This window comes from Macaca mulatta, chromosome 18, assembly GCF_049350105.2.
Source record: "Macaca mulatta isolate MMU2019108-1 chromosome 18, T2T-MMU8v2.0, whole genome shotgun sequence".
Classification (NCBI taxonomy): domain Eukaryota; kingdom Metazoa; phylum Chordata; class Mammalia; order Primates; family Cercopithecidae; genus Macaca; species Macaca mulatta.
The window spans coordinates 74636099-74663255 of record NC_133423.1 but is presented as its reverse complement, the minus strand read 5'-3'; the positions used below and the strand labels follow the sequence as shown (position 1 = coordinate 74663255).

The 27157-nt window shown below is 42.8% G+C and overlaps 1 long non-coding RNA gene and 1 pseudogene across 1 annotated transcript in view; both read left to right on the top strand.

Moving 5' to 3' along the window:
* The first annotated feature begins 301 nt into the window (after nt 1-301).
* The window catches only part of LOC144336418 (uncharacterized), a 100046-nt gene continuing 73190 nt past the window's right edge, over nt 302-27157 (top strand). Inside the window, exons 1-2 of the long non-coding RNA XR_013408199.1 lie at nt 302-859; nt 24869-24992. This is a non-coding gene — a long non-coding RNA (uncharacterized LOC144336418). The remainder of the gene's footprint in view (nt 860-24868; nt 24993-27157) is intronic.
* Nucleotides 17034-17116, top strand: LOC114673909 (small nucleolar RNA U13; annotated as a pseudogene).

Genomic DNA, 27157 nt, shown 5'->3' with positions numbered 1-27157 from the left:
TATCTAGGAATAAAATTGACAAGAAATTTGCGCAAGTTTTATGAAGAAAACTTGAAAACCACACTGAAAGACATAAAGGAAGACAAGTAAAACAAAAGACAACTTATTCTTTCTAGCAAGATCCAATAGTGAAAGTTATGTGAAGATGTTTATTCTCCCCAAATCAGTCTTTAAATTCAAAGTAATTTTCATTAAAAGACCAACAGGGCTTTCTTTTTCTTTTTAATGGATGAAACAATGCCACAGTTCATTGAAATGAAAACCTCACAGCAGCTGGGGAAATTCTGAAAGAGAAGAGCTCGTGTAGGGGAAGAGCTGGCCGGGGAAGCCTTCCAAAATTTAAAGCATATTTTGAAGTTTATAATTTAAATGTAAAAGTTTTATGCTGGAGAAATAATAAAGAGGAAACAATAAGGAGACAGATTAGAATATCATGGGGATTTAGATTTTGGCAAAGGTGGCTTTTCATATCAGGGATAAATTGAATTGGGATAATTGACTACCTTTGGTTAAAAAAAATAAAACGAACTCTTCATTTCTTTTTTTTTTTTTTTTTTTTGAGATGAAGTCTCGTTCTACCGCCCAGGCTGGAGTGCAGTGGCCGGATCTCAGCTCACTGCAAGCTCCACCTCCCCGGTTCACGCCATTCTCCTGCCTCAGCCTCCCAGGCGCCCGCCACCTCGCCTGGCTAGTTCTTTGTATCTTTTTTTTTAGTAGAGACGGGGGTTTCCGTGTTAGCCAGGATGGTCTCGATCTCCTGACCTCGTGATCCGCCCGTCTCAGCCTCCCAAAGTGCTGGAATTACAGGCTTGAGCCACCGTGCCCGGCCGGCCCTAACTCTTCATTTCACGCCCTTAACGTAAGTACAATTCATCTGAATGAAAGATTGAAATGTAAAAGTAATTTAAAACGCACCTATGTATATTCTAGAATAGTAGTTCTCAAAGCAGGGTGTGTGTGTGGCAATTTTCCCTTCCAGCAAACATTTGACAATGTCTGGAGACAGTGACTGCAACTGGAGAGGAGGTGTTGCTACTGGCATCTAGTGGATAGAGGCCAGGGATGCTGCTCAACATTCTACCACACACACCACAGCCCCTACAACAAGAATTCTCCTGTTCAAAATGTCAGTAGCGCCAAGGGTGAAACACATGCTTCTAGAAGAAAGCATGAGTAAATATATGATCTTGGAGTGGGGAAGGCCTTTCTAATCAGAGCACAAAATCAAGAAATGATAAGAGATAAAAATGTTTATAAGTATTTTGTTTCTTAGAAAGAATTTATGTTTAAGGAAAAATTGTATAAAATTTTCAAAGGCTAAGAAACTTGGAAAAATAGTTGTAGCACACGTCAGGCACAAGCCCAACTGACTTAATTCATGAAGGGTTTATACAAACCACAGGAAAGAAAAACTCTGTGTTTAGAAAGTTGGACAGCCTGTAGATTCGTATTTCACCTAAAAACGAATCCAGATAACCAAAAAACATGGTGCAGGGGTCGGAGGCGGGGACATGAAAACTTTGTTTTGCTGTCATTGCAACAATAAGGTAAATCAGATTGAATTGATATGGAAAGATCATTAATAGATGTTAAGTTGTTTTATTTAAAAGCAAGGTATAGAGCTCTACAATATTATCCCTTTCGCAAAAAACTTTTGTATGCCTGTATTTTTCTGGAATTATAAGTGTAGAAAGATTAACAGTTACTACCTTTGGGTGATATAAGGTTGGAGAGGAAGACACCAGCCCATTCTTAGACTGACTCGGGGAGCCTACATGGTCATTTTTAATGACTAAATAGCAGTCTGTTGAAACTATGGATATAATTTATGTACTAGTGCCCAATTATTGGACATTTAGGTTTGGTTCTCATTTGTGTTAAAGGAGATTTTCACAAATCTTGTATAAAAAACTGAGCAGGGATCTGAAATGGGACACAGTTGTGTTTAGAGTGGGGAAGGCCTTTCTAATCGGGGTAAAAAGGGGTAAGTTGAAGTCTGTCTCTGGAGTCCCAGAGCCATTGGTGGTTAATCATTAGCAAATGTGAATAACCCCTAATGACACTCTGGGAGCCAATTATTCATTGTCTTTTACAAGAAATAAGAACAAATACTGTCAAACCATTTACCAATCCAAATGGCTTTGGATTTGGATGACCAAATCTGCAAAATTGGAAATGTTAATCCTGATGCAGGTAATCTTTTTTTTTTTTTTTTGAGAAAGAGTCTTGCTCTGTCACCCAGGCTGGAGTGCAGTCATGTGATATCGGCTCACTTGCAACCTCTGCCTCCCGGGTTCAAACAATTCTCCTGCCTCAGCCTCCCAAGTAGCTAGGAATACAGGCATGCACCACCATGCCTGGCTAATTTTTGTATTTTTAGTAGAGACCGGGTTTTGCCATGTTGACCAGGCTGGTCTCGAACTTCTGACCTCAAGTGATCTGTTCTCCTCGGCCTCCCAAAGTGCGGGACTACAGACCTGAGCCACCACGCCTGGCCGCAGGTAATTCTTATAGAAGATTTGGCCTACCATTACAACATGGTAAAATAGAGCAAGATGCTTTTGTTCCCAAATGAACTTTATGCTGTCAATGTATGGATGATGTCAACACATCCCTTGAAAGACAGGAAACATTTAAGTAAAAGCTTTCCAATCTAGTGGCGTATTTATAAATGGGGGCAATCTACTATCTCCCAAAGTGTTTATCATGTTGCCAGAGAATGTCAGGCAAAAGCCAATACAATTGTTCCATATGGCCGGGCGCGGTGGCTCACGCCTATAATCCCAGCACTTTGGGAGGCCAAGGCGGGTGTATCACGAGGTCAGGAGATCAAGACCATCCTGGCTAACACGGTGAAACCCCGTCTCTACTAAAAATACAAAAATTAGCCTGATATGGTGGTGGCGAGGACCTGTAGTCCCAGCTACTCCGGAGGCTGAGGCAGGAGAATGGCGTGAACCTGGGAGGCGGAGCTTGCAGTGGGCCGAGATCGCGTCACTGCACTCCAACCTGGGCGACAAAGCAAGACTCTGTCTCAAAAAAAAAAAAAAAAAAAAAAGTTCTTCCCTACTACCTTAAAAGGGAGGAAAACTTACTCGTTTCCAAGTGATTTGCATAAACTTTATGTTTAAAACTTAGGGCTGGGTACAGTGGCTTATGCCTGTAATCCCAGTACTTTGGGAGGCCAGAGGTCAAGAGTTTGAGACCAGCCTGGGCAACATAGCAAGACTCCAATCTCTACAGAAACTAAAAATTAGCTGGGCATAGTGGCACACGCCTCTAGTTCCTGCAACTTGGGAGGCTGAGGCAGGAGGATTGCTTCACCCCAAGTGTTCGAGGCTACAGTGAGCAGAGATCACACCACTGCACTCCAGCCTGGGTAACAGAGCAAGACTCTGTATCAAAAAAAATAAAAATAAAAATAAATAAATAAATGAAATATTTTTTAAAGCCTTAGATATTTTTTATTTTATTTTCCCAACCCTATTTGGAAGCTTTCCTTAGCAACATGTGTTTTACAGAGTAGTTTAGTAGAGCTCCTCTTCAAGGGTGAAATACATGTCTAAATCAGTACTCTTTTTTTTTTTTTTGAGACAGGGTCTTCCTCTGTTGCCCAGGCTGGAGTGCAGTGGTTTGATCTTGGCTCACTGCAACCTCTGCCTTCCGGGCTCAGGTGATTCTCTCACCTCAGCTTCCCTAATAGCTGGGACCAAAGGTGCCTACCACAATGCCTGGCTGATTTTTGTTATTTTTTTTAAAGACCGGGTTTCACTACGTTGCCCAGTCTGGTCTTGAACTCCTGGGCTCAATCGATCCGCCCACCTCAGCTTCCCCAAGTGCTGGGATTACAGGCATGAGGTGCCACGCCCAGCCCAGTTCATATTTTTCTTTCTCCTTTCCCTGAGACAGGCAACAATTCACACACGTCTACTAGTCCTGAATAAATTTTATTAAAAAAAAATTTTTAGGGCTGGGCGCCATGGCTCATGCCTGTAATCCTGGCACTTTGGGAGGCTGAGGTGGGCGGATCACCTGAGGTTGGGAGTTCAAGACCAGTCTTACCAAAATGGAGAAATCCTGTCGCTACTAAAAATACAAAATTAGCCAGGCATGGTGGTGCATGCCTGTAATCCCAGCTACTCGGGTGCTGAGGCAGGAGAATCGCTTGAACCCGGGAGGTGGAGGTTGCAGAGAGCCGAGATCTGCCACTGCACTCCAGCCTGGGCAATAGACCAAGACTCTGTCTCAAAAAAAAAAAAATTAAAATAGCGAGGTGACTTCAGAAACAAGGACTCTGTTGTGTCCACAGTGTTTTTGTTTGTTTTGCTTTTTAAACTTTTGATTATGGAAAATTTTAAATATATCCAACAGTGATGAGATCCTAGTGTAATAAATCCCGACAGAACCATCACTCAGCTTCGACAATGATCAATTCATGACCCCTCTGGTGTTGCCTTCTCCCTTACACACTTCCTCTTCACCTATATTACTTTAAAGCAAATTCCAGACATCATACGTCTTCTGGATAAGCTCTCATAGTGAATGATCTGGCTTGCCTGATCAGTAACTCCTTATTCTTCAGTCTAAATGATTTGTTTACTAATGGGGCCAAGTAGTCCCAGAATTATGCTCTATTGTCTTTTTCTTTCTAGCTATGTATATTCCTATGTTTATACAATTTCTTCTTGCCAGAAAGAACAATTCCATTTTATCTTCAGATGGAACTTTAATGCTTTTAGTTCTACTAGCTTATTTCAGACCAATGACAGAGGGAAAACTTGTCTTTTGGACAGTTCTACTCTCAAATATTTATTTCCACTTCTGTTTGCACTGGTCAGACTACATGTCTTGATTTTTTTGGTTCAGGAAACATGTTCACCAAATCAGTACCTCACTTTGAGATCTCCAGGAAGATTGTTTTACTTTATTGACTAGACAAAATTAATTTTTAGAAAAAATAATGGCTAATGATTTCCTTCGTGTGTGTGTGTGTGTGTGTGTGTGTGTGTGTGTGTATGAAATGATGGGAATGGAAGATGGGGGAATGAAGTCTAGAAGGATTTGATACATCCAACATGGGGCTGTTTTTAGCCAGCACAGCCAGATGGTGACATAGAAACACAAACAGCCACATGACAAAGTTTTAAAAACGTAACATTCTGACCTTCAGGTTTGAAAAAAGTAGGACAATTTCAGGTAACTTATGTGAATGCTTGTCCTCCCTCCCTCCCCTCCTCTCTCTTCTCCCATCTCTCATAACTCTCGCACACATGACCCCTCACTGGAAGTCACACATCTGTAATTTGTGACTAAATATTTTTTGCTTCACAAGAATCCCATTTGGTTTTAAAAACTAAACCAACTTTTTCAAAAGCAGGGTCTAGATGGCTTGACTTAGGTTCACTTTGCTTTCAACTAATAAGATGATATATTGATTCTATCAGCTTCTTTATGGAAAAAAAAATACAACCACCACCTACACTAACTTCTATTTAATTAGTCACTTGTCACTTTTTTTTTTTTTTTTTTGAGATGGAGTTTCGCTCTTGTCACCGGGGCTGGAGTGCAATGGCGTGATCTTGGCTCACTGCAACCTCCGCCTCCCGGGTTCAAGTGGTTCTCCTGCCTCAGTCTCCCAGGTGGCTGGGATTACAAGTGTGCACCACTACACCTGGCTAATTTTTGTATTTTTAGTAGAGATGGGGTTTCACCATGTTGGCCAGGCTGGTCTCGAACTCCTGGCCTCAAGTGATCTGCCCACCTTGGCCTGGGATTACAGGCATGAGCCACCGTGCCCGGCCACTTGTCACTTCTTGTCTGATCACAAAGTGCATTTTCCAAAGGGATTAGTGATTCTATAACCATATGCGCTTTGCCTTCTGTCATCATTTTGCTGAGTTTCCAAGAAACATTTCTTGGAACCACCACTCCCAGCCAGAAATACAAGCCCTTCCGTGTAGCTTTGAAATACAATTAACAAATAACCTGTTCTTCACACTAAAATTACTATTTAGAAAAAAGCTCTCTCTCTAATATAGCTTCAATATACACTTTCTGTTCCCATTTCTCCCTCAGCCACTCCCAAAATACATCACTTATTATTTTGCAAATGGTAATCATTGAAAATGCAAAATAAATTTTAGTCCAGGAAAAAAATAACATAAATTATGTATTGTTGGACTTCAAGATAGGTAAAGATTTAATTAATTTACTGCTAGGAAAAACTCCTTATCTAGTAACAGGTGGCTTAAGCTAGAAACAAGAAAACATATACTGGAATGGGACATTTATACTCATTCCTCATTGATCATTTTTAGGATAAGAATGCAGATCCCCCATGCTTGCACACCTCCACACACAGAGAAGTCATGCCAACTGTTGACTGTTCTTGAGAAATAAATTGAGAAGGTTTGGAGGATGTGCAAAAAGAGTTGACACTCTTTTTCCTGGGTAAATAAAATTAAGGGTTTATTTTATTTTATTATTATTATTATTTTGAGATGGAGTCTCGCGCTGTCACCTAGGCTAGAGTGCAGTGGCACGATCTCAGCTCACCAAAACGTTCACCTCCCAGGTTGAAGCGATTCTCCTGCCTCAGCCTCCCGAGTAGCTGGGATTACAGGCATGAGCCACCAGGCCTGGCTAATTTTTGTATTTTTAGTAGAGATGGAGTTTCACCATGTTGGCCAGGCTGGTCTTTAACTCCTGACCTGGAGTTATCTACCCACCTTGGCCTCCCAGAGTGCTGGAATTACAGGTGTGAACCACCACACCCAGCCTGCCTTTTTTGAGCCTCCCTTTCTCTCCCAGGCTGGCGTGCAGTGGCACAATCTTGGCTCACTGGAGCCTCCACTTCCCGGGTTCAAGAGATTCTCCTGCCTCAGCCTCCTGAGTAGCTGGGACTACAGAAGTGCGACACCACGCCCGGCTAATTTTTGTGTTTTTAGTAGAGATGGGCTTTCACCACATTGGCCAGGCTGGTCTCGAACTCCTGACCTCAGGTGATCCACCTGCCTCGGCCTCCCAAAGTGCTGGAATTACAGGCATGAGCCACCATGCCAGGCTGCATTCAGGGCTTCTTTTATTTAATCTGGTGGCCTCTGGATTTACACTCTAACCTACATCCACTTCAGACATTATTTGAATGTTCATAGAAACAAAGCAAAACACAAATTAAAATTGTGTGCCTCTCTTCTGGGATTCAGCTTCATCTGTTGTATAAAGTTTGACTATTTGTCACCCAAAATGTAAATAATGCTTATGCCCAAGTTGTGGGGTTATAACTCCTCACTCTTTTCAGTCTTTTGTAAGTTTTCTGCAATTAGCTGGTACTGTCTTACTTTTATCATCATAAAAAGCAATAGGCATTTTTTTTTAAATTAATAAAAAAAAGTTGCTGAAATAGTGATATTCTCACTTGACAAATATTGACAAATATTCCTGAGGGCTCACTATGTGTGAAATATATATGTATATATTTTTTGAGACAGAGTCTTGCTCTGTCGCCCAGGCTGGAGTGCAATGGTCGGATCTCAGCTCACTGCAAGCTCCGCCTCCCGGGTTTAGGCCATTCTCCTGCCTCAGCCTCCTGAGTAGCTGGGACTACAGGCGCCGCCGGGCTAGTTTTTTGTATTTTTTAGTAGAGATGGGGTTTCACCCTGTTAGCCAGGATGGTCTCGATCTCCTGACCTCGTGATCCGCCCGTCTTGGCCTCCCAAAGTGCTGGGATTACAGGCTTGAGCCACCGCGCCCGGCCAAATATGTGAAATATTAACCTGGCTGGTGTGAAAATAAGTAAACAAAGAATAATAGAGGAATGCGCTCAGGCATTCAGAGGAAGAGAACAAATGAGTAGCTCGGGAACTTCGAAAACTGAAGGCAGGCCAGGCGCACTGGCTCAGCTTGTAATCCCAGAAACTCAGGAGGCGGAGACCGGAGACAGGAAGATTGCTTGAGCCCAGGAGTTCGAGGCTGCTGTGAACTATGATCATGCCACTGCACTCCAGCCTGGGTGACAGAGTGAGACCTTGTCCCTAAATATATATACATATATATTGAGTCCTCCTTTATCCCAACCTTACCAACTAGTTTGGGGAAAAGGAGGCCTTTTATTCACAGGTAGTGAGAGAGCAACTCATCAACGCATATGCAAAGTTTTGAAAATGAGTACAACCGGGCGCGGTGGCTCAAGCCTGTAATCCCAGCACTTTGGGAGGCCGAGACAGGCGGATCACGAGGTCATGAGGTCGAGACAATCCTGGCTAACCCGGCGAAACCCCGTCTCTACTAAAAAATGCAAAAATCAGCCCAGCATAGTGGCATGTGCCTGTAATCCTAGGTTCTTGGGATGTTGAAGCAAAAGGAATGCTTAAGCCCATGAGGCGGAGGCTGCAGTGAGCTGAGACTGACCCACTGCACTCAAGCCTGGGCGACAGAGTGAGAATCAGAATCAGTCTCCAAAAAAAAAAAGAAGGCCGGGCGCGGTGGCTCACGCCAGTAATGCCAGCACTTTGGGAGGCCAAGCCAGGCGGATCACCTGAGGTTGGGGGTTCGAGACCAGCCTGACCAGCATGGAGAAACCCCATCTCTACGAAAAATACAAAATTAGCCGAGCTTGGTGGTGCATGCCTGTAATCCCAGCTACTCGGGAGGCTGAGGCAGGAGAACCCGGGAGGCAGAGGTTGTGGTAAGCCAAGATCGCACCATTACACTCCAGCCTGGGGAACAAGAACGAAACTCCATCTCAAAAAAAAAAAAAAAAAAAAAAAGTCTTAAGAATGGTATAAAGAAATCTCATATACTCTTCACCATCCAGATTCCCTAAATTTGATCCATTATTTTCCATATAGACAAACACAGGCACACACACTACATATAATCATTTCCCATATATGTCTTTTATTCCTGAATCATTTGAGAGTAAATTGCAGATATGTTGCCCTTTGTGCCCTAAATACTTCAGTGTGTACTTCCTGAGAACAAGGACATTCTCTTATGCATAAGAGAACGTATTACAATTATCAAAATTAGGAAATTAACATTGATATAATGCTATTACCTAGTATACTGACCATATTCATATTTTTTGTTGTCAAATAATGTCCTTCATAAGAAAGCAAAAATTTTCAGACTAAGATCCAATCTAGGATCATGCATTGTATTGAGTAAGCATATCCTTTTAGTCTCCTTTAATGTGGAATGGTCTGTATTTGTCATTCACGACCTTGGCATTTTTGAGAGTAAAGGCCTGTTATTTTATAGCACATCCCTCACTTTAGCAGTCCTATGTTTCCTCATGATAAGATTGAGGCTGTGCATTTTTGACAGATATATCACAAAATTGATATTATGCCCTCCTTAGCCTTCTTAGTGCTTTTTTTTTTTTTTTTTTTTTTTTAAAGACACAGTTTTGTTCTGTCACCAAGTTTGGAGTGCAATGGCGAGATCTCGGCTCATTGCAGCCTCCACCTCCTGGGTTCAGGCGATTCTCCTGCCTCAGCTTCCCCAGTAGCTAGGACTACAGGTGCGCAACACCATGTCCAGCTAATTTTTGTATTTTTAGTAGATATGGGGTTTCGCTATGTTGGCTAGGATAGTCTTGATCTCTTGACCTCATGATCTGCCTGCCTTGGCCTCCCAAAGTGCTGGGATTACAGGTGTGAGTCACAGCGCCCGGACCTTAGTACATTTTATTAGGTGGCATGTGATTTTAACGTGTGATTGTCCCCTTACTAGTAATGTTAACTTTGATGACTTGGTAAAGGTGGTGTCTGCCGGGCCTCTCCACCTGAAATAATAATAAAGTTATTATAGCTCCCTATTTTGAAACAAGGTAGATGTCCTGTTCCTCAAACTTTTACCCTTAGTTTTATCATCCATCGTTTCTTCTGCATTTGTTGGTTTTCTACTCTATGGAAAAGCTTTTCCTTCTCCATTTGTTTGTTTGCTTATTTGTATCAGTATGGATTTGTGGAGCCCTATTTTATTCATGAGGTTAAAAATCCATAACTATTATTAATTAATTTTTTTTTTTTTTGGAGACAGAGTCTCACTCCTGTCGCCCAGGCTGGAGTGCAATGGCGCGATCTCGGCTCACTCCTGGGTTCAAGCCTCAGCCTCATGAATAGCTGGGATTACTGGCATCCACCACTACACCCGACTAATTCTTGTATTTTTACTAGAGATGGAGTTTCACTATGTTGGCAAGGCTGGTCTCGAACTCCTGATCTCAGGTTATCCGCCTGCCTCAGCCTCCCAAAGTGCTGGGATTAAAAGTGCGAGCCACCACGCCCGGCCTTCTATTATTAATTTATTTCAATGCTCAGATTATCTTGGATTTGGCCAGTGGGAGCTCTCAAATTGGGCATCTTATCCTTTCGACTTGCCTTCATCACTCCTTGAGGGTTTTCTTATTTTCTGGCATAGCAAAATGTTCCAGGTTCATATCATATTCTCCCTGCCCCAGCCCTGGAATCGGTCATTTCAGATCATACAGACATGTATATATTTGTTATTATACAATAAGTAGTAAGACTCAGATTGTTTTAGGCTCAGGACCTCTTCACCCTATTAAAAGCTACTGAAGAGCCAAAAAGCTTTTGTTTATGTGAACTGTATCTATTATATTTACCGCATTAGACACTAAAACTAGCCGGGTGCAGTGGCTCACGCCTGTAATCCCAGCACTTTGGGAGGCTGAGGCAGGAGGATAAGTTGAGCTCAGAAGTTTGACAACAGCCTGGGCAACATGGCAAGACCTTATCTCTACCAAAAAAAAAAAAAAAAAAAAATTAACCGGGTGTGGTGGCATGGGCCTGTAGTCCCAGCTACTCGGGAGGCTGAGGTGGGAGGTTTGCTTGAGCCTATGTCAGGTGGAGGCTGCAGTGAACTAAGATCGCACCACTGCACTCCAGCCTGGGTGACAGAGCAAGACTTCATCTCAAAAAAAGAAAAAACAAAACAAAACTAAAACTGAGAAATTGTAAAAATACCTATTTATTAAATACATGTAAAATAATAATATAAATTCATGACATGTAAATATAAGTAACATTTCACATTTTTATGAATAAAAACTCCATTTTATCAAATAAAAATATAGAAAGAAGGATAACATTATTTTATATTTCTGCAAATCTCTTTAGTGCTTGGTTTAATAGAAGACAGTTGGATTCTCATACCTAATTCCTCAAGTAATCTCTTAAAATACGGTGTTTTGGTAAAAGCATCTAAAGAAAACCTGGCATCAAACAGATATGCAGTTGGAAAAAGGAGGAGTCTTTTCTCTTTTGTTGAGACAGAGTCTTACTCTGTCACCCAGCTGGAGTGCAATGGCATGATCTCAGCTCACTGCAACCTCCGCCTCCCAAGTTCAAGCAATTATCCTGCCTCAGCCTCCCGAGTATCTGGGATTGCAGGTGCCCACCACCACGCCTGGTTAATTTTTTGTATTTTTAGTAGAGATGGGGTTTTGCCATGTTGGCCAGACTGGTCTCGAACTCCTGACCTCAGGTGATCCACCCACCTTGGCCTCCCGAAGTGTTGCGATTACAAGCGTGAGCCACTGTGCCCAGTCTCAGTCTTTTAAGGTAATTGTGTTTGTTCCTCTTTGAAAACAATAAAACACAATAGTGATTGTTTCTCAGAAGTTAGTTGCAATGTGGATTCTGAAATCACATTCACAAACTTTTTTGTGCTGTTACATTAAAATGCATTGCCCTATCTTGTACTTTGATTGTGTTTTTTAACCACGCATGATTTTGTAACATCATGCTTTGGTCACTTGGAAAATAATGGTTCACTGAAGTATACACATCTTCCAAATGTTGACACATTTCATTGTACATAAAAGAAGTTGTTTCATTTACTATCTTCTCTGACTCTGTTGATACCAGGATTCTGTAAAGCCCATGGCAGTGGATGAGAGATTTTCCAAGTTAAATTTAAATTTAACTTTCGAATTTTTCCATTAGCAACATTTACTATCCATTTTTTTTTTTTTTTTTTTTGCTTGAAATGTTAGACTTACTTCACTCATAGTTGAGAAAATAACTGTGAAATCCCATGTCCAACTAGCAGTAGTTTGCCTTTCTGGTTTCACATTGAAATGGTGTTCCACAGGCTAGGCATGGTGGCTCATGCCTGAAATGCCTTTAGGAGAATTGTTTGAGCCAGAAGTTCAAGACCGGCCTGGGCAAACAAAGCGAGACCCCACTCTCTACAAAAAAAATTACAAAATTAGTTGGGCATGGTAGCACGTGCCTGTAGTCTCAAATACTCAGGAGGCTGAGGGGGGAGAATTGATTCAGCCCAGGAGTTTGACGCTGCAATGAGCTATGATCCTACCACTACACTCTACACTGGGCAACAGAGCAAGGCCCATCTCTATAAAATGAATTTTTTTTTTTTTTTTGAGACGGAGTCTTGCTCTGTCACCCAGGCTGGAGTGCAGTGGTGAGATCTTGGCTCACTCTAATCTCTGCCTCCTGGGTTCAAGCAATTCTCCTGCCTCAGCCTCCTGAGTAGCTTGGGACTACAGGGGCACGCTGCCACGCCCAGCTGATTTTTTTTTTTTTTTTTGTATTTTAGTAGGCACAGGGTTTCACCGTGTTGCCCAGGCTGGTCTTGAACTCCTGAGCTCAGGCAATCTGCCCACCTCGGACTCCCAAAGTGCTAGGATCACAAGTGTGAGCCACCGTGCATGGCCTATAAAATATTTTTTTTTTTTTTTTGAGACGAAATCTTGCTCTGTCACCCAAGCTGGAGTACAGTGGTGTGATTTTGGCTCTCCCGGGTTCAAGTGATTCCCCTGCCTCAGCCTCCTGAATAGTTGGGACTACAGGCGTGTGCCACCATGCCCGGCTAATTTTTTTGTATTTTAGTGGAGACGGGGTTTCGCCATGTTGGCCAGGATGGTCTCAATCTCCTGACCTCATGATCTGCCCACCTCGGCCTCCTAAAGTGCTCGGATTACAGGCATGAGCTGCCACCACACCAGGCCAAAATAATTTTTAAAAAATTTTAATTAAAAAATTAAAAATGATGTTCATGAAAAAATGGCTACCTCATCTTGCAACTCAAACAACTGCAGAAACACTGTTCCACAAGATCACCATCATACTCCATGCACATGAGAAGTGCTCTTCGGAACCTCCCATTTGGTCACACAGAATAGTAAAAAGATGTGAACTCAGGGTCAAGTTTTGATAAAATTGCCGATTTTTACTGCTTCATCAAGGACATTCTTAAGTAAAACTGTCTCTCCCTCCCCCCAGGCCCCAGAGTGTGGCAGTGGAGAGCGAGCGCTCACCATGGCTTTGATTTGTGAAGGGCTAGCAGTTTTATGTGCACCTGTTCCACATCAACAATGCAAATGTCAGCACGGTGAAAAAGGCAAACAATGCATTATTTGGAAAATAGTTCTGACCTCATGGGCCACCCGAAAGTGCCTCAGGTACCTCCAGGGGTATGGGCACTACATTTTGAGAATGGCAGCCATAGATTGTTTTTGGCATTTTCCTTCTTTCACTTAAGAATATATTCTGAGGCCGGGTGTGGTGGTTCACACCTATAATCCCAGCACTTTGGGAGGCCCAGGCAGGCGCATCACCTGAGGTCAGGAGTTCGAGACCATCCTGGCCAACATGTCGAAAACCTGTCTCTACTAAAAATATAAAAATTAGCCAGGTGTGGTAGCAGGTGCCTGTAATCCCAGTTACTCGGGTGACTGAGACAGGAGAATTGCTTGAACCCAGGAGGCGGAGGTTGCAGTAAGCTGAGAGCCTGCCACTGCACTCCAGCCTGGGTGACAGAGGGAAAGTGTCTCAAAAAAAAAAAAAAAAAAAAAAGAATATATTCTGGGTCCGGTGCGGTGGCTCACACCTGTAATCCTAGAGCTCTGGGAGGCTGAGGCAGGCGGATCACTTGAGGTCAAGAGTTGGAGACCAGCCTGGCCAACCTGGGAAACCCCATCTCTATTAAAAATACAAAAATTAGCCAGGTGTGGTGGTGCACATCTGTAGTCCCAGCTACTCGGGAGGTTAAGGCAGGAGAATCGCTTGAACCTGGTGGGGCGGAGGTTGCAGTGTCCAAAATTGTGCCACTGCACTGAGCAAGGCTTGATCTCAAGGAAAAAAAAAGAGAGAATATATTCTGGAAATCACTCCATATCAGTTTATAGAGATCATCCTCATCAATTTTTTTTTTTTTTTGAGACGGTGTCTCGCTCTGTTGCCCAGGCTGGAGTGCAGTGGCGTGATCTCCGCTCACTGCAAGCTCCGCCTCCCAGGTTCATGCCATTCTCCTGCCTCAGCCCCCAAGTAGCTGGGACTACAGTTGCCTGCCACCATGCCCGGCTAATTTTTTGTATTTTTAGTAGAGATGGGGTTTCACCGTGTTAGCCAGGATGGTCTCGATCTCCTGACCTCATGATCTGCCCGCCTCGGGCTCCCAAAGTGCTGGGATTACAGGTGTGAGCCACTGCGCCGGCCATCCTTAGTAATTTTTTTATTGTTGCATAGGACCCCATTGTTTGGATGTACCATGGTTTAATTACTTTCTCTGGCATTTGGACTGAAATTCTAAACAGTGCTACAAAGAACAATCTTGTTCACATGTATTTTCATATTATTGAAGCTGTATCCTCAGAATGACTTCCTAAAAGTGTGATTCTCATGTCAAATAAATAAACGTGTGGCTTTGTTAGATATTGCCAAATTCCACTTCACAAGGGTTGTACCAACTTGCATTTCTACTAGCAATGAATGGGAATTCCTGCTTCTTTCTCCAGTCTTAGTGAACAAAATAGAATATGGAAGACAGACATATATTAGGCCCATAGGTTATCTGAACAGCTAACACCAGTCTTTTCTGAGAACCTTCTCCATTATGAGTCTATGGGTTGATTGAATAAGTGGACCCTAGCTGGGTCAGGGGCAGTGGCTCATGCCTGTAATCCCAGCACTTTGGGAGGCAGAGGCAGGCGGATCACTGGAGGTCAGGAGTTTGAGAGCAGCCTAGGCAACATGGTGAAACTCCATCTCTATACAAAATACAAAAATCAGCCAGGTGTGGTAGTGTGCATCTGTAGTCCCAGCAACTTGGGAGGCTGAGGTGTGAGAATTGTTTGAGCCCAGGAAGAGGGCGTTGCAGTGAGCCAAGACTGTGTCACTGCATTCCAGCCTAGGCGATAGAGCAAGACTCTGTCTCAAAAAAAAAAAAAAAAGACCCAAGCCAGAACTGGGCCTGAGATTAGGGCTAAGATAGTGTGTCTCAGGAAATTCAAAGTTGGGGACTGCTCACTTATACATGGCCATATACCAAACAAAATAGATAAAAGGATATATGTAAAAACACTTTCTCCTACTATACTCTCACAACATAGGCTGATGCTGTGACCAAATGTGGGGCGGGGGCAGGGCAGGGCAGGGGGAAGGTGCGGGTTTCCTCACACACCAAGCAAGCAATCAACTGCAACAGATTCTCCAGCATACCCCAGTTGGATGTCCTTGTAACTGCCTGATGGGTTCTTCCTGCACAGACTCAATCCACTGAGCCCATGGCATTGCAGTCAAGAAAGAGTTTAGTTGACACGAGGCTGGCACTAAGCAGGAGACAGTCATCACCCAAATCAATATCCCAGAATGCTTGGAGGTTAGGGGTTTTTCAAGGATAGTTTGGTAGGCAGGAGGCTAGGGAAGGGGCCACACTGATTGTCTGGGGATGCAATCCTAAGGGTGTGGAAAACTGTCCTTGTATGCTAAGTTGGCTTCTGGGTGGGACCCACCAGAGGAGTCACTGGTCTGGGTGGGGCCATCCAGTACTTAGAAATGCAAAAGCCTGAAAAGACATCCCAAAAGGTCAATCCTAGGCTCTACAATAGTGATGTTATTTACAGGATTAATTGGGGAAGTTGCAAACCTTGTGACTTTTGGAATAATGGCTGGTAATTATTTAACTACGCCCACATCTTAGTAGAATTCAGGCCCCTCTCATCCTCCTAACTTCATGCTGTTCATCAGTTTTACAAGGGTAGTTTAGTTTTTGGAAAGGGCTATCATCACGTAAACTATAAACTAAATTTCTCCCATGGTTAGCTTGGCCTATGCCCAGGTATGAGCAAGGCCAGCCAGTCTGTGAGGGTAGAAGCAAGATGGAGTTAGCCATGTCAGATTTCTCTTGCTGTCATAATTTTGCAAAGGCAGTTTCATCCTCTAGAATTCAGTTCAGTTCTGACACCATCTACCTGAAGGTAACATCAAATCTCATGGGTTGAGAGTTCAGTCCCACAAGACAGCTCCACTTCAGACGTCACAAATAGCAGGTTGACACCAATACTTCTGACCAACTGGCTATACATCAGGGTTCCCATACCCCTTCCACAGGTTTGATTAATTTGCTAGAGCAGCTCACAGACCTTTGGGAAACACTTACTTAAGTTTACCTGTTTATTATAAAGGATTTTAGAAAGGATACAGAAGAACAGCCAGATGGAAGAGATGCAAAGGGCAAGGTATGGGGAAGGGGTGCAGAGCTTCCGTGCCGGCTCCAGGCACATCACCCTCCCAACACCTCCAAGTGTTAAGCAATTCAGAAGCTCTCCAACCTCCGTCCTTTGGGGGCTTTATGGAGGGGTCATTAAGTAGGCATGATTGATTACATCATTGGCCATCGGTGAACAACTCAAACTTCAGCTACTCTCTCCTCCCCGAGGCTGGGGGTGCGGCTGAAAGTCCCTACCCTCTAATCATATGACAACCACTATCCTGGGGCTATCCAGGAGCTCCCACCCACCCACCCAAAGGTCAACTCATTAGCATACAAGGAGATTCCAAGGATTTTAGAAGTTGCTTGCCAGGAAATGGGTAGAAGACCAAGTTGTATTTCACAATGTCACAGGGGGGAAATCTGGTTTGCAGAAGCTGATATGAGAATGACCTCAGTTACTGATGGCTTCTCTATTTGCTGTTCCAGATCCTGCAAGGCGTGGCTGAACTTCCCACCCTTGGATTACAGTAAAAACTTAACTGCATGTGATTCTTTGTAGTTTATAAACATGATGATTGGGTTTTCACACAGATATGCCTCCCTCAAACCTTGGCACATTACTCATCTGACATCAAAACAAAAAAAAACGTACTTTGCTGATATTATTAATGATGATTACTTAAAAAATAATCATAATTAGAGAAATAGCTACAATACAATGAGATATGTGCTTGATCATAAACCTACATTAATTAGGTCACAGCTTGAGTTGCTCTCACATAGACCCAAATAAACATGAAAGAATGTGACTTGTGTCTGTGTCACAGTGTGAACATAAGCACTCCAGGGCTACAGCAGTTCCACGATGTTGGTGATGCAGACCCCTTCTGTATTGTCACTCCGTTGTGGCTGCCCTCTTTAGTTTAAGACAGCTGCTTTAGCTCTCTCTACCTCTCAACCTTTAGGCCACTGGAAAGAGAGGAAGAAAGTAGGGCAGGTGTATTTTTTTTGTTTTGTTTTGTTTTGTTGTTTTTGAGACAGAGCACTGCTCTCTCTGTCACCCAGGCTGGAGTGCGGTGGCATGATGATAGCTCACTACAGCCTTGACCTCCTGGGCTTTATTGATCCTCCTGCCTCAGTCTCCCGAGTAGCTGGGACTGCAAGTGTGCACAACCACACCCGGCTAATTTTTAAAACTTTTTTCTTTTTTTTGAGATGGGAGTCTCGCTCTGTCACCCAGGCTGGAGTGCAGTGGCACGATCTCGGCTCACTGCAAGTTCCACCTTCTGCGTTCATGCCATTCTCCTGCCTCAGCCTCCTGAGTAACTGGGACCACAGGCACCTGCCACCAGGACCAGCTAATTTTTTCTATTTTTGTTAGTAGAGACGGAGTTTCACTGTGTTATCCAGGATGGTCTCGATCTCCTGATCTTGTGATCTGCCTGCCTTGGCCTCCCAAAGTGCTGGGATTACAAGCATGAGCCACTGCGCCCAGCCTTAAAACTTTTTTTGTAGAGACAGGGTCTCACTATGTTGCTCAGGCTGGTGGAGAATCTGGGCTCAAGGTACCCTCCTGCCACGGCTTCCCAAAGTGCTGGGATTAGAGGCCTGAGTCACTGCATCCAGCCATGCCTATTTTTTCAATAGTACAATATGTGATATACAGTCATGCAACAACGAGGGGGAGACATTCTGAGAAATGTGTCTTCAGGTGTTAGGCGTGTACTTAGACAAACTTAGATGGTAGAGCCGACTACACGCCTAGGCATATGGTATGGCCTATTGCTCCTGTGCTACTAGGAGTGATGTAACCGTATGAGTACTGTAGGTGATTGCAACACACTGGTAAGCATTGGTCCATCTAAACCTAGAAAATGTATAGTAAAAATATGGCATAAAAGACAAAAAAAAGGCCGGGCACGGTGGCTTACTCCTGTAATCTTAGTTCTTTAGGGGGCCCAGGCGGGAGGATCATGAGGTCAGGAGAGCGAGACCATCCTTGCTAACACGGTGAAACCCTGTCTCTACTAAAAATACAAAAAAGTTAGCTGGGTGTGGTGGCGGGCGCCTGTAGTCCCAGCTACTCGGGAGGCTGAGGCAGGAGAATGGCGTAAACCCGGGAGGCGAAGCTTGCAGTGAGCCGAGATTGTGCCACTGCACTCCAGCCTGGGCGACAGAGCCAGACTTTGTCTCAAAAAAAAAAAAAAAGACTAAAAAAGGCACACCTATATTGAGCACTTAACATGACTGGAGCCTGCAGGACTGAATGTTGCTTTCTGTGAGTCAGTGAGTGAGTGGTGAGTGAATGGGAAGGCCTACAAAATACTACTGTACACTACTGTAGACTTTATAAACAACACACACTTTGGCTACACTTTATTTTTAAAAATTTCTTTCTTCAACAATAAATTAACTTTCCTTACTATAACTTTTTTACTTTATAAAGTTTTAAATTTTTAAGAACTTTTTGACTTTTGTCACAACACTAAGCCTAAAAACAAGCACACTGTACAGCTCTACGAAAATACATTCTTTCTTCATGTCCATATTCTATAAGCTTTTTCTGTCAATTTTTTTTGTACTTTTTAAACTTTTTGTTAAAAACTGAAACACAAACACACACATTAGCCTAGGCCTACACAGGGTCAGGATCCTCAACATAGCTGTCTTTTTTTTTTTTTTGAGACGGTGCCTCGCTCTGTCGCCCAGACTGGAGTGCAGTGGCGCCATCTCTGCTCACTGCAATCTCCGCCTCTCAGGTTCAAGCAATTCTCCTGCTTCAGCCTCCTGAGTAGCTGGGATTACAGATGACCACCTCCATGCCCCGTTACTTTTTATATTTCTAATAGAGACGGGGTTTCACCACGTTGGCCAGGCTAGTCTCGAACTCCTGACCTCAAGTGATTTGCTCACCTCTGCCTCCCAAAGTGCTGGGATTTCAGACGTGAGCCACTGTGCCCGGCCAATATCACTGTTTTTCACTTTTATATCTTTCCCACTGGGAGGTCTTCGGGGCGATAACACTTATGGAGTGTTCAACTTCTATGGTAACAATGCCGTCTGTTGCAATACCTCCTGAAGGACCTGCCTGAGGTTGCTTTACACTTAATTTTTTTTTTAAATAAACAGAAAGAGTACACTCTAAAATAACAATTAAAAATATAGTATAGATGGGTGCGGTGGCTCACACCTGTAATCTCAACACTTTAGGAGGCTGAGACGGGCGGATCACCTGAGGTCGGGAGTTTGAGACCAGAATGGCCAACATGGAGAAACCCCATCTCAATTAAAAATACAAAATTACCTAGGTGTGGTGGTGCATGCCTGTAATCCCAGCTACTCGGGAGGCTGAGGCAGGAGAATCACTTGCACCTGGGAGGTGGAGGTTGCAGTGAGCCAAGATCACGCCATTATACTCCAGCCTGGGGCAACAAGAGCCAAACTCCATCTCAAAAAAAATAATAATTATATATATATGTATACATGTATATATATAGTATAGTAAACTCATAAAACAGGTAACTTAGTCATTTATTATCAAGTGCTAGGACATCAAGTACAGTAGGTTTGTTCACACCAGCATCAGCATCACCACAAACATGTGAATAATCTGTTGCACCACAAAGTTAGGACAGCTTTGACGTCACAAGACAACAGGAATTTTTCAGCTCCCTTATAATCTTATGGGACCTCCATCATATACATAGTCTGTCATTGACCAAAATGTTATGACGTACATGACTGTATATAATTTCTCCTCACATCCCATTGACTAGAACCAAGTCACACTGTCAAACTCACCTGCTAAGGAGTGTAAGAAATACAGCCTTTGGGCTGGGCGCGGTGACTCATGCCTGTAATCCCAGCACTTTAGGAGGCTGAGGCGGGCAGATCATTTGAGGTCAGCAGTTTGAGACTAGCCTGGCCAACATGGTGAAACCCTGTCTCTACTAAAAATACAAAAATTAGCTGAGTGTGGTGGCGGGCGCCTGTAATCCCAGCTACTTGGGAGGCTGACGCAGGAGAATTTCTTGAACCTGAAGTTCTCAATAAAGAGAATTTGGGAGGTGGAGGTTGCAGTGAGCCAAGATTGCGCCATTGCACTCCAGTCTGGGCGACAAGAGCGAGACTCCATCTTAATAATAATAATAATAATAATAATAATAATACCAAAAGAAATATAGCCTTTGGTTGAATAGCCATGTGCTAGAGAAAGAGAGAGCACATGTGAGACAACTAGCAGTCTCTGTTATAGTCCACTCCTGGTTACCCAAATATTCATGCTCCCCCTTCTTTTTTCTATATATAAAACATACTTTTCTCCCTTCCAAGTAAAATAATGCAGTGTTCCATCCAGCTACTGCATTCAGTTCAAAATCTAGGATCTCAGTGATATTAAGTCCTCTTCACCAGGACAACCGATGACTCAGGTGAGCATCTTCTAAAAGACAAGTTATCTGTCTTCCCACCTCCACCCACCAAAAAGATAGTGGTGAATAAGGAATTGCTTAATAAAAGTCCTCTTTCAGAAAAGAAAAGAAATGGAGGGAAAGAACAATCACTGGACTACTATAATGATAAAATTCCTACTGAGCTTAAATTGCAGATTTACCAACGTACTATTGCCAAGTACATTTGATCCTGATTCTGTCAAGAAAACTCCTTGCTCATTGTCCTTTCTGGCTCTTGGCTTTGCCTCTAGAAGGTTCTTCCATTAGTTATCCTCCATAGCCACATCTGAAGTGACATTGAAGACTATGCTCTCGTGTAGGTTCTGTTTGAGTGGCTTCAGGGGATGCTTTAGAAGTTGAAGAGCTACAGATTATTAAAGGCCAGTCTTGTGAATTATCAATCTAGTTCTGATGTATTTTCTTCCATTCAGTTCTTTGGGCAAGTAACCACAGCCATAGATCTTTTCTGGAAAGAGTTCTTTTTTTTTTTTTTTTTGGAGACAGAGTCTTGCTCTGTCACCCAGGCTAGAGTGCTGTGGTGCAATCTCTGTCATTGCAACCTCTGCCTCCCAGATTCAAGCGATTCTCCTGCCTCAGCCTCCTGAGTAGCTGGGATTACAGGCGTGCACCACCACACCAAGCTAATTTTTGTATTTTTAGTAGACGTGAGCTTTCACCATGTTGGTCAGGCTGGTCTCAAACTCGTGAGCTTGTGATCCACCCACCTCGGCCTTGAAAAGTGCTGGGATTACAGGTGTGAGCCACCACGCCCAGCCTTGGAAAAAGTTCTTAAGACTGAAGACTCTCCTCTTTTACTCACTAGCTGGTATATGGCATGAACTCCACACTTGCAATATTATGATGGATACTCTGAGGCTGTATAAAGCAATATCCTTGGACTGGAAGGCAGCTTTATCATTCTGGCTGGCTCTCATTGTCTGGTTTGGTAAAAAACACCTGAGAAGCCTTTACAAATCCTCCTGTGAGGAAATGTATTCCATTCCAGTCTGCTTTCCAACTGACTAATTCTTGCCTTGGTTCATCAATCTCACAGAACTTGGCTAAAAGCAGCAAAAAGCAGTCAAAATACATAAACATTGATATTTCTCAAAAACTCTTTCTAGAACTAAGGGCTAAGGGCCTGACTGACATGTGAACTGTCTTCCAAGATATTGCAGGAGATAATTTGTCTGAAATTAATATAGCTACCATAGCTTTCTTTTGATTAGTGTTAGTGTGGCATACCTTTATTCATCCTTTTACTTTTCGTCTGTGTCTGCATATTTAAAGTGAGTTTCTTGTAAACAACATATAGTTGGGTGGTGTTATTTTATCCACTCTGATAGTCTCTGTCTTTTAATTAATGTATTTAGATCATTCACATTTACAGTGATCATTGATATAGTTGGATTAACATGTACCTTAATTGTAGTTTATTTTATTTAATTGCTCTTATTCTTTGTTTCCTTTTTGTTTTCCACACTTTTTCTTTCATTTTTTTTTTTTTTTTTTGAGACAGAGTCTTGCTCTGTCATCCAGGCTGGAGTGCAGTGGTGTGATCTTGGCTTACCATAACCTCTGCCTCCTGGGTTCAAGCAATTCTCCTGCCTCAGTCTCCTGAGTAGCTGGGATTACAGGTGTGTGCCTCCACACCTGGCTAATTTTTTTTTGTATTTTTAGTACTCTACTAAACGGGTTTCACCATGTTGGTCAGGCTGGTCTCGAACTTCTGACCTCGTGATTTGCCCACCTTGGCTTCCCAAAGTGCTGGGATTACAGGTGTGAGCCACCGTACCCAGCCTGTCTTGTTTGGTTTTATTAATATTATTATTATTAATATTATTTTTTGAGACAGAGTCTCACTCTGTCGCCCAGGCTGGAATGCAGTGGCACGATCTTGGCTCACTACAAACTCCACCTCCCAGGTTCACGCCTTTCTCCTGTCTCAGCCTCCCGAGTAGCTGGGACTACAGGTGCCTGCCACCACGCCTGGGTAATTTTTATGTATTTTTAGTAGAGACGGTGTCTCACCACGTTAGCCAAGATGGTCTTGATCTCCTGACCTCGTGATCTGCCCGCCTCAGCCTCCCAGAGTGCTGGGAGGGCACTCTGGGATTTGACAGAGTGCTGGGATTACAGGCTTGAGTCACCACACCCGGCAATATTATTTTTTTGAGAGGGGGTCTCACTCTGTCACCCAGGCTGGATCCTGTACAGTGGCGCAATCTTGGCTCACTGCAACCTCCACCTCCCGGATTTAAGCAATTCTCTTGCCTCAGCCTCCTGAGTAGCTGCGATTACAGGCACCCACCATCACACAGGGCTAATTTTTGTATTTTTAGTAGAAATGGGGTTTCACCATGTTGGCCAGGATGGTCTCAAACTCTGCCTGACCTCAAGTGATCCACCCACCTTGTCCTCCTGAAATGCTGGGATTACAGACTTGAGCCACTGTGCCTTACCACTTGTTTGGTTTTAATTGAGCATTTACATGATTCCATTTTTTCTTCTTTCTTTGTGTATCAATTACACTTTAAAAATGTTTTCAGTCATTGTCCTAGAGTTTGCAATATATATTTACAAATAATATATGTCCACTTTCAAATAACATTCTACAAATTCATGGGTGGTACACATACCTTATAACATAGTATTTCCAATTCTTCCCTCCCATCCCTTATAACGTTGTTGTCATATATTTCACTAATCCATAAGCTGTAATCATCCAATATATTGTTGCTATTATTTTGAACAAACTGTTTTTTGTTAGATCAGTTAAGAATAACAAAACTAAAACATGTTATTTTAACCTTTATTTCTCAGTGCTTTATTTCTCAAATACTTTTTTTTTTTTGAGACAGAGTCTCACTCAGTCACACAGACTGGAGTACAACAGCATGATCTCAGCTCACTGTAACCTCCACCTCCTGGGTTCCAGCAATTCTCCTCCCTCAGCCTCCCCAGTAACTGGGATTACAGGCTCCTGCCACCACGCCCTGCTAACTTTTTGTATTTTTGGTAGAGACGGGGTTTCACTATGTTGGCCAGGCAGGTCTTGAACTCCTGACTTCAGGTGATCCACCCGCCTCAGCCTCCCAAAGTGCTGGGATTACAGGCATGAGCAACTGCACCCAGCCCTCAAACACTTCTTTTTACACAGATGCAAGTTTCTGACCTATAACACTTTCCTTCTCTCTGAAGAACTTCTTTTAGCATTTCTTGCAAGGCAAGTCTATGGGAGATACATTCTGAAGGATAATTTTACTGGATACAGAATTCTAGGTTGCTGTTTTTTTCTTTCAATGTTTTAAATATTTTATTCCACTCTCTTCTTGCTTGCATGATTTCTGAAGAGAAGGCCAATGCAATTCTTATTCTTTTTTTGCTCTTGTGGCCTAGGCTGAAGTGCAATGGCTCACTGCAACCTCTGTGTCCCTGGTTCCAGCAGTTCTCCTGCCTCAGCCTCCTGAGTAGCTGGGATTACAGATGCATACCACCACACCTGGCTAATTTTTGTATTTTTAGTAGAGATGGGATTTCACCATGTTGGCCAGGCTAGTCTCAAACTCCTGACCTCAAATGATTTGCCCACTTCAGCCTCCCAAAATGCTGGGGTTACAGGCGTAAGCCACCATGCCGGCCTCAATTCTTTTTCTTATTCCTCTATACATAAAGTGGTTTTCCTCACCCTCTGACTTCTTTCTAGGTTTTCTTCTTGTCTTTGACTTTATGTAGTTTGAATATGATACACCCAAGTGCAGAATTTTTGTTATTTATCCTGCATGGTATTATCTTAACTTCTTGGATCTGTGATTTAGTGTCTTTTGTTAATTTTGGAAAATTTTAGCTATTATTACTGAAAAAATTTCCTTTGTTTCTCCTTCAGGAACTCTAATTATGCGTATGTTACACCTTTTGTAATTATCCCACAGTTCTTGGATATCCTGCAGTGGTGTGATCATAACTCATCGTAGCCTCAAACTCCCAGGCTCAAGTGATCCTCCCACCTCAGCCTCCCAAGTAGCTGGGACTACAGATGAATGCCACCTTGCCCAGGTAATTAAAAAAAAAATGTAGAGATGAGGTCTCCCTTTGTTGCCCAGCCTTCTCAAACTTTTAAAAAAACTGTAGTAAAGGCAGGGCGCGGTGGATCATGCTTGCAATCCCAGCACTTTGGGAGGCCGAGGTGGGTGGACCATGAGGTCAGGAGATCGAGACCACCCTGGCTAACACTGTGAAACTCCATCTCTACTAAAAATACAAAAAATTAGCTGGGCATGGTGGTGGGTACCTGTAGTCCCAGTTACTTGGGAGGCTGAGGCAGGAGAATGGCGTGAACCTGGGAGACAAAATTTGCAGTAAGCCGAGATTGCACAACTGCACTCCAGCCTGGGTGACAGAGCGAGACTCTGTCTCAAAAAAAAAAAAAAAAAAAAAAAAAAAAAAAAATTGTAGTAAAAAACACATACAAAATTTACCATCTTAACTATTTTTAAGTGTATAGTTCTGTAGCATTAATTACATTCAGGGATCTCTGCCATTTTTAATCTTGCAAAATTGAAACTTTATACCCATTAAACAACAATTCCTATTTCTACCTCTCCCAAGCCCCTGGTAACTACCATTTTACTTTCTGTCTCTATAAATTTGACTATTTTAAACACGTTATATGAGTTAAATCATATAGGACTTGTCTTTTTGTGACTGGCTTATTTCACTTAGCATAATATCCTCAAGATTTATCCATGTTATAGCATGTGACAGGATTTCCTTCTTTTCAAGACTGAGTAAGATTCCATTATATATTTACATCACATTTTGTTTATCCATTAATTCATTGATGAACATTTGGGTTGCTTCCACACCTTGGCTATGGTGAATAATGCTGCTATGAGCATGGGTGTGCAAACATCTCTTCGAGGCCCTGCTTTCATTCTTTTAGAAACATACCTAGAAGTGGAATTGCTAGATTATATGGTAATTCTATATTTATTAATTTTTTGAGGAACCACCATATTGCTTTCTATAGTGGCTGCACCATTTTAGATTCCCACCACCAATGCACAGGGCTTTCAATTTCTTTACATCCTCATCAACACTTATTTTATGTATGTATGTATGTATGTTTTTTGTGGTTTTTTTTTGAGACAGAGTCTCACTCTGTTGCCCAGGCTGGAGTGCAGTGGCATGATCTTGGCTCGCTGCAGCCTCGGTCTCCCAGGTTCAAGCAATTCTCTCACCTCAGCCTCCTGAGTTGCTGGGATTATAGAGGCGTGCCACCACACCCGGCTATTTTTTGCATTTTTAGTATTTTAGTAGAGATGGAGTTTCACCATGTTGACCAAGCTGGTCTCAAAACTTCCTGACCTCAGGCAATCCTCCCACCTCAGCCTCCCAGAGCTGGGATTACAGGCATGAGCCACCGTGCCAGGGCTTATTTATATATTTATTTATTTTGATAGTAGTTATTCTAATGGGTGTGAGGTGGTATCTTATTGTGGTTTTGATTTGCATTTCTCTAATGATTATTGATATTGAACATCTTTTTATGTTTGTTGGCCATTTGTATTTTATCTTTGGAGAAATGTCAAGTCCTTTACCCATGCTTAAATCAGGTTACTTTCTTTTTTCTTTTTCTTTTTTTTTTGTTTTTTTGAGATGGAGTCTTGCTCTGTTGCCCAGTTTGGAGTACAATGGCACGATCTCGGTTCACTGCAACCTCTGCCTCCCAGGTTCAAGTGATTCTCCTGCCTCAGTCTCCTGAGTAGCTGGGATTACAGGCAGGTGCCACTATGCCCTGCTAATTTTCGTATTTTTAGTAGAGGAGGGTTTTCACCATGTTGGCCAGGCTGGTCTTGAATGCCTGACCTCAGGTGATCCACCCGCCTCGGCCCCCCACAGTGCTGGGATTACAGGCGTGAGCTACCGTGCCCAGCTTGCTCTTTTCTTGTTGAGTGGGAGACTAATGTTTATATGGAGCATACAGAATCAGATACGCATCTAGGGTAGTCCCTTGATGGGAATTAGAAGTCACTATGTGGATTATGAGTTTTGTGCATTTTATCTATCAATAAAGAAGATCAACAATAAGAAGATCAACATAAAAAAGACGCTTCATAAGAAAGTAAAAACCAACTAACCAACAAACACAAAAAAAATATAAAGCATTCTCCTGACCTAATACAAGCATGATGTCTTCTATATGTGGTGTATGGTTTGCA